This window comes from Macrobrachium nipponense, chromosome 32 (genome assembly GCF_015104395.2).
Source record: "Macrobrachium nipponense isolate FS-2020 chromosome 32, ASM1510439v2, whole genome shotgun sequence".
Taxonomy (NCBI): Eukaryota; Metazoa; Arthropoda; class Malacostraca; order Decapoda; family Palaemonidae; genus Macrobrachium; species Macrobrachium nipponense.
Genome location: NC_061094.1, coordinates 34,733,139 through 34,750,427, shown reverse-complemented (window position 1 = coordinate 34,750,427; position 17,289 = coordinate 34,733,139). Strand labels below are relative to the sequence as shown.

The 17,289-nt window shown below is 39.0% G+C and overlaps 1 protein-coding gene and 1 pseudogene across 1 annotated transcript in view; one reads left to right on the top strand and one right to left on the bottom strand.

Moving 5' to 3' along the window:
• LOC135207340 (E3 ubiquitin-protein ligase listerin-like) overlaps nucleotides 1–17,289 on the bottom strand; it is a 350,507-nt gene that overhangs the window by 219,708 nt on the left and 113,510 nt on the right. The window lies entirely within an intron of this gene.
• LOC135207137 (ufm1-specific protease 1-like) overlaps nucleotides 1–17,289 on the top strand; it is a 51,937-nt pseudogene that overhangs the window by 4,561 nt on the left and 30,087 nt on the right.

The following is a 17,289-nucleotide window of genomic DNA, read 5'->3' as shown; positions in this document are numbered from 1 at the left end:
TGATTGGAATCTTAAGGGAGACATTTGCATAACATAATTTGATGTCACTAGAATCAAAAAGCATGAATGTTTGCATTATGATGAGATTCCAAAAGTTTTTTTTTGGAGCATCCATTGGCCTTATCTATATGTATTGACCTGTATAGGTGTAGTGCCATGAGTGACTAGTGGGATTGATGTAGGCAATACTCTTTAAATGGATAATGTCATTGTATACACTGTATTTTAGGTTTTTATATTGTATTTTATTTATATTGAAGTTTGGGGCATTAGAGGGAAGCATTGTGATGGAGATAAGTTTTGCATATAACTTCATACACCTCTTTTGTCTGTCTGTATAATCCATCACTGTCCCAGCTTTTACTATCATCACAGTCTTAATGTTCCTGCACTATGATGCCTTGTGCTGTTATGAGAAGCATAATAGCTAACCAACTATTCATGCATGAACACCAATGAATTATCCATATAAAATAAATATCATCACTACCTACGTGTGCCTTAAAACTGTAAATGTTAGTGCAAAGTTGTCCTAAGCATTGTGTCTGTAGAGCGTTATAACAATTTATTCATTTGAGATATTTTTTTCAATTCTTTTCAGGATTGTTTGTACTGTCCTATTTAACCATTTTTCATTAAAAAGTGAGTGATCAATGGGTGATTAGTACATGGTAGAGTTTTTTGGTGACCTTAGCTAGTTTATCAGATTTTGCTTTTCAGTAGTCATTACAGGTAGGCAGCAGTGAGTTGCTGTGGAATGGGATCGTTAGTGAACTAAGACCTATATTGTGTCTGGAGTGCCACAGGGGTCAATGTTCTTGGTCCACTGTTAATTTTAGTGTCAACGAGTGACATGGTTATTGGCATGGAAAACAAGATTGTTCAGTATGCACCTCCGCTACTGTTACTTTTACTGTAAGCCCAACCAAAGCACAACTCAAAATTAACCCTTAAACGCCTATTGGACGTATTTTACGTCGAGATAAATTGTCTGCCGGGTGCCGATTGGACGTATTTTACGTCGACATAGAAAAGTTTTTAAAAAAATTTCCGGAAAAATACTATAGGCCTACCAGCCGAAAACTTTTGAATCACGCGGCTTGGGGGATGCTGGGAGTTCAAGGATCAAGGTGTTGTTTTGTTTACAATCGTTACGCAAGCGCTCAAGCGCGAATTTCTTTCTTATCGCACTAAAAAGTATCAGTAACACATCTCGGAAATTATTTTGTCACTTTGACATAATATTTGCACCATTTTAAATTAGCCGTTACATGGAGTATGTATATGAAAATGTGCGCAATTTCATGTAGAATACAACAAAAAATACTCATGATTGCAGCTTTTATCAGTTTTGAAATATTTTCATATAAATAATGATAAGTGCCAAAATTTCAACCTTCGTCAACTTTGACTCTACCGAAATGGTCGAAAAATGCATTGTAAGCTAAAACTCTTATATATTACTAAATATTCAATCATTTACCTTCATTTTGCAACAAATTGGAAGCTCTAGCACAATATTTCGATTTATGGTGAATTTATGAAAAAAAAACATTTTCCTTATGTCTGAGCGGTAATTCTTCCGAAAAAAAAAAAATAAATTTTTTCGTTGCGATTGTCGTAATGTTTGCACCATTTTAAATTAGCTGTTACATAAAGTTTTATTTTATATGGAAATGGAAATGTGCAATTCATAGCACAATACAACTAAAAACAACCCATGGTTGTAGCTTTTATCAGTTATGAAATATTTTCATATAAATAACGATGTGCCAAAATTTCAACCTTCAGTCAACTTTGACTCTACCGAAATGGTCGAAAAATGTAATTGTAAGCTAAAACTCTTACAGTCTAGTAATATTCAGTCATTTATCTTCATTTTTAAACAAATTCAAAGTCTCTAGCACAATATTTAGATTTACTGGTGAATTTTAAAAAACTTTCTTTCTCTCCACGTGCGGGATCTCCGCCGCAAATCTCCCATGCGTACATCGCATTCTCTGAATATTTTGCTCCTGTTCATATTAGGCGTTTCATAGAGTTTTATATATGAAATAAAAGTGTGCAATTTCATGTAGAATACAACAAAAAATAATTGAAGGTTGTAGCTTTTCTCATTTTTGAAATATTTGCATATAAAAATATATATAAAAAATTTGACATTCGGTCAACTTTAATTCGTCCGAATGGTCGAAAAATGCAATTGTAAGCTAAAAAACTCTTACAGTATAGTAATATTCAATCATTTATCTTCTTATTTTGAAACAAATTGGAAGTCTCTAGAACAATATTTAGATTTATGGTGAATTTTTGAAAAAAAACTTTTTTTACGTCCGCGCATTACGAATTCCATGTATCATTTTTGTGATAATATTTTCTCTGTGTTTGCTTTGATCGTTTTACAATGTGTTATATACCAAAATGATCGCAATTTAGTGTACAATACAACAAAAATAATTAACTCGTTAGCTTTTAAGAGTTTTGCTCACAGCGCGATTTGAATACAATTATACGTGACCCCCCGTATTCGCGTTCTCCGGATTCGCAGACTCACACATTCGCGTATTCTCTCGGGAACGTTTCCCTGCATTATTTGCGGAAAATTCGCACATAACGCGGTATTTTTCTATAAGAAATATCCACAAATTCCTGGTTTTGTTATCAATTTCATCATAAAATGCACTTTTTGTGATAAAACTATTAAAAAAATCAAGTATGAAAATTTTTAGTGGTTTTTCTTAAGTTTTAACTAACAAAATAGGCTGTTTTAAGCATTTTTTATAGGGGTTCCAAACATTCGTGGATTCTAACCTTTCCGCGGTGGGGGGGTCTGGTACGCATCCCCCGCGAATACGGGGGGACCACTGTATATGAAAATTTTTTTTTTGCGCTATCATATCGCATTATTATATATGATAGTGATATTTTATTCATTTCTGATGGTTGCATACTAAACTTCAGCCAATGACAAAAAAAGGAGCCAAAAATGAACTCTTAATCTTGAAAACTAGCGCGGTGATTTTTTGAAAAAAATATTTTTTCCGCTTCGGCGCTCACTCCGAGACCCCCTCGGCATACCGGAGACGATTTTTTATTATACCCCTTTTGGCGTTAAGGGTTAATAGCTTTTTTAATGAAACAGAATTTCTAATACATTTATTGATTTAAACACAAAATAGTGTAAAGAAACTTTTTAATCCATTAGGGTAATACCCTAATAGAGTAAAAATACTTTGCAAGGATACAATTGTACCCTTATAAAGTATTTTTACTCTTTCAAGTATCAAATCACTAATCAGGCACAAAAAATACACAAAAAGTTTATATTTTGAAACTCCTCCTCAGTCCTCCGAGGTCCTCCTTCCTCCTGCAGCTTCTTGAGGGTCTTGAGGTTCCCCTTCATGAAGACGAGTGTTCAAAGTTGTGGGCGGTGATGGGCGACCTCTTGGGCTTCAAGATGTCTGACCCCAAAGCTGAAGAGCTGCTCCACCATAGGCTGACAATGGCAGCGTATGTTGTACCTCAGAAAGACAGCCACTCAGGCCTCCCTGAACTCCTAGGGGAACAAGGTGAGGGGACGGCCTTCTTACCGGTGGGCTTGATCTTGCTCCACCTGTTCATCTCCTCTCTGACCTTCTCCTTGAGGTTGGCCTGGACCTGCACATCAGTCAGGATTTGTGACACCCACATGTACTGCAAACGGTGGGTGGCTTGAGCTGCGGGTGGACTGCTGTCGCCACCAGCAGGTCCATGTCAGCAAACAAGTGTCCAAACCTTGAAAAGAAGTTAATAAATTAGATTAATGGTCAACGTATAATAATAGATTCAATTTAAATTTATTAATTAAATTATTCATTTGTTCATGAAACTTACCTGACAGATATATATATAGCTGTATTTTCTGAAGTCCGACAGAATTTAAAAATTCGCGGCACACGCAGTGGGCGGCCAGGTGGTAGTACCCATTCCCGCCGCTGGGAGGCGGATATCAGGAACTATTCCCATTTTCTATTCATATTTTTTTCTTTCGCCGGTCGGTAAAAACAACTGTTTACAGACCTCCGCCTAGGATTTTGAAAACTTCATTAGCCACTTAAGTATCCTAATTATTCTTTCGATTATTAACTTGGATTTGTGGCTAGGCATACGCTATCGTAAATTTTTCATTGCATTTGATGTGAAGCTAGTTAGCCTAGTTTCAGACTTTGTTGTCTGCATGGTAAGGTGAGGCTACCGGAACTTTCGGTAGACACTCGCTTAGTATATATGACGTTTACATGTTTTCTTTGCATAAGTTCAATGTAATTAGTGTAATGTGTGACTGATTACGGAAGAAGGAGGATTCATTTACGCATTTTAGAGCGTGTTAGAATCAGGAGTTTTCCTCCACAGTAAACAGAAGTTAGAAATAATGAACCTTCTAACCTCCTGTAGATTTTATTTTGCCTAACCCTGTGGTATGGCTTACGGGCCTAGTAGAAGTGTCTGCTAGAGGATTACATCAAGTAATCTTAGACTAAAGTGCTCTCTCTCCAATCCAGTGCTTGTGAAGTGTAGTGCCCTTGTGTGTGGAGGGGGCGTCAGATCGGCCCATAATGCCTCTAGGCCTGGACCTCTGTCGGACTCCCAGGACTCAGGGAGAGGGCATGTCGAAAGCCGCAAGAGGGTTACGGGGGCTCCCCACCGATCTGGCGTCCCTTCGGCAGAACCTGTTGACGCTTCCCAGGCTGCTAAAGATCGTGCACGTGCACGAATCTTGAAGGATTGCTTCTCGTCCTCCGAGGCGTCCTCCCCACACAGGGGTTGGAGTTCTCGGAAGGACTCGCGCCCCCTAAAGAAGCTTTAGAGAAGAGGACGCTTCACGTCCTCTCTCTCGTCACGAGAGGATGAAAGAGTAAAGAGACCATATTTTCCCTTTTAGAAGAATGCACTGGCTCTTTTCCTAGGGACTTTAAGGAGGCTCATTCATCTTCCCAGAAGAGTGATTTGAGCTCCTGCGAGTGAACGCTCATGTATACATCATTTATCCATTATTAAGGAGCTCATTCATCTTGCCAGAAGAGTGATTTGAGCCTCCTGCGAGTGAACGCTCATGTATACAATCATTTATATATTATTAAGGAGGCTAACATTCATCTTGCCAGAGAGTGATTTGAGCCTCCTGCGAGTGAACTCTCATGTATACATCATTTATACATTATTAAGGAGGCTCATTCATCTTGCCAGAAGAGTGATTTGAGCCTCCTGCGAGTGAACGCTCATGAAGTTAGAGCTGTTTCAACCTCGCTAGCATTCCAAAAGAATTTGGTAATCAAGGACATTCTTGATTCCACCTTTTGGAGGAGCAACTCAGTATTCGTCTCCTCTCCTCATGGCGCTCCGTATACGTTATGTAACGTTCGCTTTACTTCGAAAAAGCAAGCTGATAAGTTTGACGGCCGGCAAGCTGCTTTGCACAGTCAAACAACTTATGTCTCTGGTCGGCATAAGAAGGGCAATTTAGACGTGAGGAAGCTTTTGGAGGTGATCGACGTCCTATAAGTAGAGACATTCTCCAGGACGCTCGGCAAGCACCTTGCGGAAGACGAAAGCCATACGTCTTCCTTTAGTGTTCACATACTTCAGGAGCAGCGTGCGGCTCTCCATGGAGACTCGCATGAGGACGTCCCTTAAAATATTCAACGTCATACGCAAAACGCGGTTCGTCATAACATTGAGATGTTGGCAAGGTCGCTCGCCAGGACGCCTCTTGGCGGGCCTTGCATGCATCAAGGCGCTCAACGAGTTTCCTCTCTGAAACGTACGTTCTAGAAGACTTGGTGTTCTCTGCTCAGACACGCTCGGTAAGCTCAAGCAGGACGTTTTTTTGAGGACGCTTTCCAGGACGCTAAGCAGGACGCTCGGCAGGACGCTTTTGAGGACGCTCAGCATGACGCCTTTCCAGCACGCTTTTTGAGGACGCTCAGCAGGACGCTTTTGTGGACATTCGCCAGGACGCTTCGGTGGAAGCTCGGCAGGACGCTTTGCGAGAGAAAAGACTTGTTGAAGGCGTCTTATTTGCTGTTGAGGACATTTCTTTACAGAAATTTTTAAAAGGATTCGGAGTTAGCGGAGAGACATACCCGAATTTTTTCTTCGATCCCTCTTTCCTCTTCATCGATTTCTTTGAGAATCGGGAAGATTATATACTCGGATTCCTGGGTGACGTTTCGGTCATGTTAAAGGGTTTTCCCCTATTAGCAAAGTGCTAATAGTTTTGTCAAGTCAGGACGTTTTCCCCATTGTCATATAAGTGGGGGACCCCTCATAAATGGGGTAGTTTCTCATTGACATAGATTTTAACGTTTTTATCGTTTAAGCGGATAAACTCATTAACAAATTTCGAAGAGCTCTCATTCATTTTGCAGAGGCTCAAATCCGGTGGGGTTAAGAGAAAGAGCTTGTAGACTATCCAGGAAGTTCTTTTGTCCAATATCATAAGAACATTGAACGGTCCTTTTTCGATCCTCGGTTTCTTCCTCTTGATGATCTCTTATTCGAATATTACTCCCTTTCTTGAAAAGAGTCTTGGCAAAGAGTCAAGGAGTTCTTTTAAAAGTCTCATTCATTAGAACGTGGACAGTCGTTTTCCTTTCTTTCTCTCTTCCTCGTCGAGGAAGATGTAGTAGAGAATCGATGTTCAAATTACTACAATACTTACGTAGTTTATCTTTGCGTCATTTTGCTAACGCATGGGTCAAGTCATATACGCATATCGTATTTACCTCTGCGGATAGAAGCCGAAAGAACTGTTGTTCTAATGTTTTATTTGACACTCCCTTCAACCTTCCAAGAGTTTTCGGAGTAAGAACAACTCTTCAGGTATTGTTACGACAACACCAACTCAGCTTCTGTATTTAGCGAATTCTGTTTCGTTTAAATAGGCCTGCTTGAGAGTTTCCTTTTGCTCTATAATATCATACCTATTCCTTCGTAAAGGGAGTAGCTGGCAACTCAGGCAGATAGTATTTCTGTTCACCATTGAAGCTTCCTTCGAGGAAGACTTCTCCTTCACTCTTTTTGATAGAGATCGAAGGTGGTCGATCTCCAATCCTTATTTTGTTTTCTTGAAGGAAAGAATTTAGGATGGAGATCGTTGTTCAGAATACTATAAATATACTACGTATATTAACCATCTTACGGCCGATTGGACGTATTAAACGTCGAGTCAAAATGTCTCCCGTATGCCGATTGGACGTATCATACGTCGGCTCAAAAAAGTTTTTTAAAAATTCGCGGAAAAATACTTATAGGCCTACCAGCCGAAAACTTTTGTATCACGCGCCTTGGGGGATGCTGGGAGTTCACGGATCAAGGCGTTGTTTTGTTTACAATTCGCTACGCAGGCGCGCAAGCGCGAATTTCTTTCTTATCGCACTAAAAGTATCAGTGACACATCTCAGAAATTATTTCGTCACTTTGACATAATTATTGCACCATTTTAATTATCCTTTACATGAAAGTATTATATATGAAAATGTGCGCAATTTCATGCACAATACAACTAAAAAAATACTTATGATGTAGCTTTATCAATTTTGAAATATTTTCATATAAATAACGATAAGTGCAAAAATTTCAAACCTTCGTCAACTTTGACTCTACAGAAATGGTCGAGAAACGCAATTGTAAGCTAAAATTCTTATATTATAGTAATATTCAATCATTTGCCTTCATTTTGCAACAAATTGGACGTCTCTAGCACAATATTTCGATTTATGGTGAATTTATGAAAAATTTTTCCTTACGTTCGTGCGATAACTCTTCCGATAAATTTTTCGTGCGATTTGTCCTAATGTTTGCACACCCATTTTAAATTTGCCGTTACATAAAGTTTTATATATGGAAATGTGCGCTAATTTCAATGCACAATACAACAAAAAACAACCCATGGTTGTAGCTTTTATCAGTTTTTGAAATATTTTCATATAAATAACGTTAAGTGCAAAAATTTCAACTTTCGGTCAGCTTTGACTCTACCGAAATGGTCGAAAAACGCAATTGTAAGCTAAAACTCTTATATTCTAGTAATATTCAATCATTTACCTTCATTTTGCAACGACTTGGAAGTCTCTAGCACATATTTCGATTTATGGTGAATTTATGAAAAAAAAAATTACGTTCGCGCGGTAACTCTTCCGAAAAAATCAGAATTTTTTTGTGCGATTGTCGAAATGTTTGCACCATTTAAAATTAGCTGTTACATAAAGTTTTATATATGAACAATGTGCGCAATTTCATGTAGAATACAACTAAAAATTATTGAAGGTTGTAGCTTTTCTCTTTTTTCGAAATATTTGCATATAAATCACGATAAATAGAAAAAAAACAAAAAAAAACCACGTTCGGTCAAATTTGACTCTACCGAAATAGTTGAAAAACGCAATTGTAAGCTAAAAACTCTTACGGCCTAGTAATATTCCGTCATTTTTCTTCATTTTGAAACAAATTTGAAGTCTCTAAAACACATATGATTTATTGGTGAAGTTTTTGAAAAAAATATATTTTACCTTCACTCCGCGCGCCGATTCGCGGCCGCAAGTCTCCGAAATACGTACATGGCATTATCCTAATATTTGCTCCTTTTCATATTAGCCTTTTTATAGAGTTTCATATATCAAAATGTGCGCAAATTCATGGAAGAATACAATAAAAAAATAATTGAAGGTTGTAGCTTTTTCCATCTTCGAAATATGTGCATATTAAAAAATATATATATTAAAATTTCGACATTCGATCAAATTTAACTCGTCCGAAATGGTCGAAATCTGCAATTCTAATCTAAAACTCTTACAGTATCGTAATATTCAATCATTTGTCTTAATTTTGAAAACAAATTGGAAGTCTCTAGAACATTATTTAGAATTACAGTGAATTTTTGAAAAAAATATTTTTTTGCGTCCGCGCGTTACGAATTCGTACATCATTTTGTGATAATATTTTTCCGGTGTTGCTTTTATTGTTTGACAATGTATTATATATCCAAATGATCGCAATTTAGTGTACAATACTACGGCCCCCCAAAAAAAAAAATGTAACTGGTTAGTTTTGACCGTTTCTGCACAGCGTGATTTGAATACAATTATGTATGAATTTTTTTTTTTTTCGCTACCATATATCGCATTATTTACATATGATAATGATATTATTTTTCATTTCTGATGGTTGCATTATAAACTTCAGGCAATGACAAAAAAAGGAGCCAAAAATGAACTCTTAATCTTCAAAAGTACGCGTGCTGTAATTTTTTGAAAAATTATTTTTTCCACTTCCGCGCTCACTCCAAACCAGGCCCGGCATACGGGAGACGTTTTTTGATTTTTAGGGCTCCGGCGTAAGAGGGTTAACCTCGCGACATGATTCTACTAAGCAGTTGAATTGTCCGAGGGTAGGCGCATATCCTAGTTATCTACGGATTGCGACTTAGACGAGAAGTATTCTAATTGAAACTGCAACACCAAACTCAGCTTCTGTATTTAGCGAATTTTGTTTCGTTTAAATAGGCCTGCTTGAGAGTTTCATACCTATCCCTTCGTAAAAGGAGTAGCTGGCAACTCAGGCACATAGTGCGAGACGATGAACAAGGCTGCTGTTACTGTGATCTACGCAGTACCGGCTAGCTCGGTGTCATGCGCGGTTGGTTACGTCTCTCTCCCTTGCGGGAATGGCTGAATAAACCGTCTCTCTGCCCTACAATCATGGATTTTAGCCTCGGGTTGAGGAAATTTCTAGTAATCTTGAAGGATCATGCCTGCCGTTTACTTTAGAAAATTTCAACAAGATATCTCTTATACTTGTTCGGTGCGGGTTTACCGCACGGTAACATTCTGTACGAATCTACCGCGGCATAGCACTATAATAATGCTCTCCTGCTTATGCAAGCGCAGCCTTATTTAGGGAAGGAAGCAGGCTGAGTGAGGGAATGGATGAGTTTGCTGGGGACCATTTCCTCGCTGGAGAAGCTTGTTTTCCCTGAATAAACAGCAATTCAGACCTCTACAAATTTTCCTCACGAAGAAATTGGAATAACATCAAAGATCTTGTAATTCTAATTTTCTCTCAACGGCTTGAGGATCACCTCGGGTGATAGCGAGAGGGTGCCAGACATCCGAACAGAGAACAGATGTTCTGGGCACCATTGTCTGGCAAGAATTGGAAGCCCCAAATTGGTCGGCTCTCCAGTTCCTCGAAGGGTGAGTTGGATCGAGTGGCCCAAATCATCTCGGATAATTTATCAGCTCTCTCATAGCTCGAGAAGAGAGAATTGGTTATGGGCTTGGGCACGGAACGTAACGATCCTCAAGAGGTTCGTTAAACTAGTGCACGTCCGTGCGGGTCTTCTCGATCGAAGGCAACGACTACTGACGTCTGGAGTAATCCTCCACTTAGGAAGTATGTCAAAAGTGAGGAGAGACTGAGGGCGTCCTTTCGTTAAGTTTTTCGTAATATTAAGACGAAGGAGCTTCCTCTTAAGTTGTTCCCTTATTCATGATCCTAGAGGATTAGCTTTAGTCGCCACATGTTGGCCTCTAAGAGGTTGGATTCACAGAGGTCAGGTAATTCAGAGAATTGTCCAAAGACCCTTCCCGAGAGAATCGGTGTAATCTAACATCGTCACTTAGTGAAGTATCTATATCTCTCCTCTCTGAGTCTGAAGGCGTCAGACTATCGAGAAGCGATAAGATCTTCAAGGTTAATGGCAGTCTCTTGGCCAAGGCAAAGCAGTGCTGCCTATTTTCAGTGTTCAATCGGAGGGGGCCGTTTCTGGAGATAGTGAAGGGAAATGACTGTTTCCTCCACCTCGACCTCTGTGAATTTCGTTATGGTTCTATCTTTCCGTATGAAGTATGAGAATAGATAGAAGTCCTAACTACTATTGTAGAATATGCAAATATGGTTGTTGACGGCCTCTAGGCTCAGAGATTCGGTTCTGTCAAACAACAAAGCTTCACGATCTTTGAGGTCTGTGGAGATCTTGAAATTCTCTGGATCAAAGTTCCGGCATGGAACTTAGACGTAGTCTGAGTTTCTGATGCCAAAAGCATTTCGAACCTATCCTTTCTGCGAACTTAATACACGTGAACCAGAAAGGCTAATATTCTAACCGCTCTAGCCACGGCAAGGAGGGTTAGTGAGGTTTAGCCATCATCAGAGGTTTTGGCTTTAAGGACATAATGCGGTCTGTCCTCTAAGCCTTCCGTTCTTGATAAGAACGAACCTGTCTAACCCTTGACCCGAAGGCTCGGAGACCAAGGGTATGGCACAAATTATTGGGCAAGGGCATTAGAGAGTCCTGTGCCCTGTAGGGTCTCTCAAGTTTTATCTTGATAAAACTATAGAAAGTCAAGGTCAACGGACGATCTGCGGTGTTCCGTAAAAAGACCAGACTGGTTCATGTCCAAGAACACCCTGGCATTATAGCCAAGGAGTTCTTTTAAGAGGTCTCATTCATTATGTTTGCATAAAGATTTGAGATTTTTTCTTAATATGAATGCTCAAGAGGTGAGGGCGCGGCCTCGGAAGCATTTTCAAAACAGAGCATGACACCAGTAACATCCTGAGTGCCACGCTTTAAGCGAAGCAAACTCTGGGTTTTCCGCTTCACTCCGACAATCTGCGGTGTTCCGTAAAAGACCAGACTGGTTCATGTCCAAGAACACCCTGGCATTATAGCCAAAGGAGTTCTTTTAAGAGGTCTCATTTATTATGTTTGCATAAAGATTTGAGATTTTTTCTTAATATGAATGCTCAAGAGGTGAGGGCGCGGCCTCGGAAGCATTTCAACAGAGCCAATGACATCAGTAACATCCTGAGTGCCACGCTTTAGCGAAGCAAACTCTGTGTTCGCTTCACACTCCCGACGGGATGTGAAGACGACATTTCAGATCCGTAAGTCGCTAGGACCATACATATCCGTAGATATATTATTGGGTGCAGGAAGCAACACGAATCCTAATCCTATAGAAAAGGGATAGGTGTGCTTTTAACTTTGAAGGGTTGGTCGCTTGAGGCGCGTTCCTTTTCTTTAGCCTAGAAAGTTATGGAACTAACTTTGATAGGTTAGGTCAGGTGGTGGTTTTAGCTTCGGTGCCCTCAGAAGTATGGTCATATGGTCTAGTCACATTGTGGTCACGCACCCCCGTTGACAGATCATCTAGAGCGCACCAGCATTACAGGTCTCTTACCTCGCTGGGCAACACATAGTAACGCAGAACGAGACTTTGGGTACAGAATCACAAAGTCGGCTAATGCTAAACAGTCCAAGGAACCAAGATGTATATCATCTACTTAATTTAGTTTCCCAAAAATCCTATTCTGTCTCTTCCCACCATCCGAAGGTGGGATTCAGCTATATATATATCTGTCAGGTAAGTTTCATGAACAAAATGTTATTGTTATAATACAATTAAGTTGTTCATACTTACCTGGCAGATATATATAATTAAAGTGCCCACCCACCTCCCCTCAGGAGACAGTGTACTGATAAAATATGAATAGAAAATGGGAAATAGTTTTTTTTCCTGATATCCGCTCCCAGCGGCGGGAATGGGTACTACCACCTGGCCGCCCACTGCGTGTGCCGCGAATTTTTAAATTCTGTCGGACTTCAGAAAATACAGCTATATATATCTGCCAGGTAAGTATGAACAAACTTAATTGTATTATAACAATAACATTTTTATCATAAATTTGTCAAATTGAATTATACCTTTTCTGAAACCCTTTTGGCCCCTCCCTTGGGCGTGCCTCAGCCTGTCTTGATGTCATCCTGCGTCAGCCTGTAGATGTCAATCCCTTGCTTCAGCCTGTTGCTATTCATCCTGCTTCAGCTTGAGGAGGGCGTCAATTCATGACCATGGAGGTAGGGGAGTAGGCAGCCCATGTAAGCATTGTCCTCAGCCTGGAGCTGTCAAGGCAGATGGCCAGGGGAGTCATCACCTATAATAAATTGTTATAATGTATAAATGTTACATCATTAAATAAAATTGTCAAATCAACACTTTTAAATACTCAATTTATCATGAATTCTGTAAAGGAGAGTCCTCACCTTGACATATTCTGAGAGATCTCGATGTCTGCCTCTATGATGATTGGCAGGGGATAGGGATGCTGCCACTGGCATATCTTGTTGAGCTTTGTGAGCTTGTCTTTGTCAGAGACTTAACTTGACAGCTCCTCATAGGCATCAAAGCTTGAGTTCCACCTCATCACCCCAGGTGTGCGGCAGCTTTAATGTCATTGGCTGTCACAGTTTTTCTGTTCTGGGCATTTTTTGGTACATTTTCGATTTGAACGGTAGCGGTTGTGGAATGAAATTTTTGAGTTCCACAGCCTGCTACTCCGCTACTTTTGGCACGAAGTAGCGGCCAATCAAGTCCGCAACCAAAAACGGGTTCCGCAAGTTGCAGAGGTGTGGACTAAAGTTGCGGAATGCCCACCTTTGGTGTAATAGTCTATACTTTTGAAATATGAAAACTGCTTCCCGCCTCAATTGGGCGATGGACCAGATCAGGGAAATGGTGTAGTTGGTGGGTTTATGAGCTGAACTCCAGTAAACAAAAACACTGGTGTTAAGCAGATCTTGTACAGATTTCCCACGCACCATCTTCCTGTTCAATTGGATGGAACTTTGTTGAACGAGTCTGAAGCTAACTATTCTAGGTGTAACTTTTTGAGAACATCTAAGGAAAGTTTCAGCAAATGCTGCATGAAAGTTAGTTATTGTTTGTAAGGTTTCATATATTTATAACAGCGGTAAAATCAATGCAACCTATTTTACTTCATTTGTACTTCCTTTACTAGAATATTGTTCTCTGGTGTGGATGTCTGCTTTCTGCCAGAGACTTCTCTCTTTAGATAAGAGTGGTTTGTGGTGGTAGGTTTCTGTTTCCTAACAGTAGTAGTTATGATCTGGACCATCTGACCATCAACGGATGATCTCTTGTTTGTCACTTTTTCATAAGTTGTATTTCAACTGAGATCTTCCTCAGTCACAATTGATCCTTGATCCCCATGATCTACTCAGAACAACCAGATTTGCTGAACAGCAGCACCAATATGCAGTAAATGTGTCTTGCTGTTGAACTTCCTAGTTTCAGAGGTCCATTATTCTTCACACCATTGGACTGTGCAACAGCCTTCCAGAGGAAGTTGTGCAATTGGATCTTCAGAAGTTGAAGCGAAGTGCAATACATTACCACCCTAAAACAATTCTCCTTGCATTTGAATATATTTTTACATATTTGTTAATGTATTAATTCATTTTTTGTCTTTTTAAGAAGTTAAATCTCTTCTTTCTGTATTTCCCTTTACCTTGTCCTACTTCTTCCTAATGAACACCATATTCTATAAAAGTTTGAATTTCAAGTCAATGGCCCCTGTGGGCTTGTTTATGAATAAGTTCATCTTCTGTAATAATAATAATAGTAATATAATGCAAAAAACTGAGTGTGTAATGCATGCATGTGCTGGGAAGTTGACTAATGTAAAAGTTTTAAACTGCCTCCTGGTTCTGTTCTGTTCCCCTTTCCATGTTACATATTTTGTCTCAGTATATTTGTATATTATGAAATAAATACTGAAATCAATTTTTAAACTTCATTGTTAGTCCAATTCCTTTTTTTATTTTTAAATGTACATATTGATCACTCAGTGAAGTAATTTTTTAACTTCATTGTTTAAAACCACTTTTTTATTTTTAAAGTTACATATGGATTACTCAGGCATTATAATTACTATATGTTTTAGGTATGATTACAAATATTATAGTGCTGAATCAGCATTAAGTTGTACTCTATACTACACATTGACATGTAACAGCTGGGGTATAATTGGTTTTTTAAATATTTTGAGAAGTTAGCAAAACTATTCCAACCTTAACGTAAAATATTATAGAATACTCTGATGAGAGGTCTGATGTGTCCATCCATAACAGTAGGAAGTAATGTGGCAAGCTGAATTATAATTGTTTCTTGTATATTATAAGTCTTTTGTAATGTCTCCAGTTTAATATTCCAATTACTTGGCAGGATCCACACTTTTGGGGTGAAGGGAAAAATAATAGTCACTGCAAGGTGCTGGTTGGATCAAGTGGCAGACATTATCAGACTTCCATATGACTACATTTTATAATCTTTGTTTGCCCCAATTACCAGCAGTATCTATAAAAGGACACTTGGCCAACTGACAGGTAATACACTGAAATCAATCAAAGCAAATTCTTTATTCATAACAAACCTATTGAACACTTGAGCCTAAACAGGATAGCATTTTCCATAGATGTAGCAATTCATTTTTGTCTTAACTTTTGCAGTGATACCCAGGCCAGTGGTTTCTCAAATACACAGTATGGTGCCAATTTTGTTTTTCTTCCAACACAGCAATGATTGTGTTGTTGTGTTGAGTTGAAGACAAGCAACTATTCATACAGGTGCCTAGTGACCCAGTGGTAGGTTGTAACTGTCCACCCCACTGCATTGCCTCACAACTAAATAGCATTGTGAAATTGTCGCCACCTTAGTCGTAGTTTGGATATATATGGGAAGTAAACTTGCCAACTTTATGTACGCAGGTATTCTACCTTATCTAATGCTTATTCAGGCTTGCCTTATATCTTTGTAGTTATAATTCAGTAAGTTTCATTAATGCTCTTTGACAATTTTCATTACTTTTGGTAATAGTAGTGTACATATTTGTGGTTGGTAGTTAATGGAAGAGGTTTGAGATACCTTGTTGGTCTGAGTGCAAAATATGACATTTTCATATTTTACTTTGCTTAATTTTTTTTATTTGCATATCTTGATATTGGCCAGATATGAATTACAGTGTACATGTATGTAGTCCATTGCTGCCCATAATTAGTATGTTATAATTGCTAGCTTGTAACTGTGTAAATGCACTATGCTCTGTTATTACACTTATACTGTCATTGTTTGTGCTTAGTATTTGCTGCTTGTATAGTGTTTATGTTGTGGCTCTTTGAATTTTAGTATATTCTGTCATGTTCATGTATTGTAAACCTAAACATATTTGTTTAAGGTTTTGCCAGTTAGGATATGCTACATTTTCATCTAGAAGGGTTTGAAGGTTTGGCTGAAGTTTTTTATGATTACATGCCTTTACAGTTGTTAAACACAGTTAATGGCGATGGATCAAGCCTTTGACTAAAAGTCCATCCTCGGGCCAACATTTAAGAGGCTTGAATGGAACCTGTTAGGGGTAGAAGGTCAAGAGGGAGGAAAAGGATTTAGGTGCAGTGACAGAATGAAGGGTTGGAGAAGGGTTAAGGGGAGGAAGATGATTTTGATAGGAATAGTTGGAGAAGGCACACCAAGGCAAACTAAACCCTTGTATTGAATAACAGTGGTGATGAAGAGGAGGTGTGGGGGGGATAAGTTGCATATTCATGGTTGTTACCTGTCAAGGCCAGTGATGATCTCCACAATAACATGAGAATGCACAGAAGGAAGGGACAAGCAGAATATTGCTCGTGAAGCTTCAGCTACATTGGCCGGCCATAATTAACTTAAGGATCTTTTGCCTCTTTTGCTAAAGTAAAGGAGGACCTGTTCTCTTAGTGATTTACCGTTTCTTGCTGTTTAGCATGCCCATTCACTTAACTCTTTGTTGCTCACTCGACACATTTTCTGCCTGCCTTGCCTTAGCACTAGACCGTTCCTTGAAGCTGCTTTCATAACTGGCCACTTGCCTGCTTTACCTTGTGGTTGGTCATAATCATGCCCATATACTATCATGGCTTTTCAGTGTTACCATTTTCTTATACTTGGTACCTATTGTTTTTGTGCCAGAATTACTATAGTCGATTCACTAAGGTACATTCTGTGTCCACGAGACGTTTGTTTGGCGGGCCTCTGATTGGCTGGTACCGGAAGGTAGGCTGCTTGCTCAGTATCTCATTATTTTCTTCGGTGGCTTAGAAAATTAGCAATGTTTATATTTCTCCAATTATCTCACACTTTGCACAAGATAGGAAAGTTTGGTCATACCATAGGATTCAGTATTAATTGTACACTAAGTCCTCTTTTCCCTGAAATCAATAAAGTTGAAACACAAAGGAATTACGAGTAACAAGTGAAGAAAGGCAGCTTAAGTCTTTATACCTGTTGTTACTCGTCATCGGATTTTGCATCATTGATGCGATCAAGATAAAATAAAACTTGTGTTTTCACACAACAAATTCACCCTGAATGCATTGTTGCTTTTAGATTTTAGATGCGTGTGAGATGTAAA